Source organism: Octodon degus, unplaced genomic scaffold (assembly GCF_000260255.1).
Source record: "Octodon degus isolate 3935 unplaced genomic scaffold, OctDeg1.0 scaffold03281, whole genome shotgun sequence".
Classification (NCBI taxonomy): domain Eukaryota; kingdom Metazoa; phylum Chordata; class Mammalia; order Rodentia; family Octodontidae; genus Octodon; species Octodon degus.
This window is the reverse complement of record NW_004527857.1, coordinates 2,410-3,705: the sequence shown is the minus strand read 5'-3', so window position 1 is coordinate 3,705 and position 1,296 is coordinate 2,410.

The window sequence follows — 1,296 nt, the reverse complement described above, 5'->3', positions numbered from 1 at the left end:
TTACAAATACGTATTATATAACTATACAATTATGATGGAATATAAAGAATGGATTGGGACAAATGTAAGTTATGCCAACAAAATTTTAAGTTTCGAATTGCTCCCAATGATTTCTTTGACTTTTGATTTTTTTTAAAAGCATGTTTGGCTGGAGAGATAGCTCAGCGGTCTAAGTGTCTGCCTGGCAAGTGCAAGAACCCAGGTTTGATCCCCAATACTACATTCTGTGCAGGCCATGGAACCCTGGGTGCACCATGCCGGCCACTGAAACCGGATGCTGTGGTGCACTCTTGTTATCCCAGCGCTGGGGAGGCCAAGACATGAGGACCACTATAAGTCTGAACTATGTAGCCAGACCCTGTACCAAATAAATAAATAAATGAATAAATAAATAATCAAGCATTTTTTTTACTCCTATCATAGACTTGTGTTATTAAGTATGAAGTGCTACATAACGAAAAATTACCATTCCTTTCTTAATAATGTTATTCTCAAGGTAACTAAGGATTTCTCTGGAAAATTTCTTTTTCTAAAATGTATTTAGTACAGGGTCTACAAGGTCTCACTACACAGGTCAAACTCATAGTGATTCTCCTGTTTTCAGCCCCCAAAACCTGGATTACAGGTGCATGCCACCACGTCTAGTCTTCTCTGGAAATTTCAGATCTTTCTACTTCATCAAAATTTTCCTGACATGATATTCATAAAATGGAAACATTTATATTTTATAATTTATGTATTAATTGTCATTTGAAGACATAAAGGTTTCTTCTTAAAAATCAAATGTACCAAGTATTTATCTTCTTTATTGTAGAACCTGCGGAAAGTGATAAGCAATCCCTTAGCTCGTGTAGCTCCTGAACTTTTAAACATGGAAGCATGCCAGATAAACATGAAGCACCTGCTCCCTGAGGATGCTCAAAGGCTGTGTCATCCTCAAAGCCCATTCTATTAGGCACCCTGGAGTTATCAGGTGGGCAGCAAGGCACTTGCTTTCCTGTTTATATTTGCAGTCCTTCTGATTCTTTGTCAGTTACCTAGGAAGGTACAATTGACCAAGTCCAGCCTGATCATTCAAGATTGATTTCTCTCAGCATAAAATCAAATGCACAAAATTATAGTCAACTATCTTAAAGAAAACAAGTATCTTACAGAAACATTTCAAACTTTTAAATGTGTTTATTTTCGATAAAAATATGACTGTTGTTTACTTTCTACAGAGATAATATTGGAAGACATTTTCCAGCTTTGGATCACAGTAAGGATTGTTCTTAAAACTGGTTGATTTTATTTTAT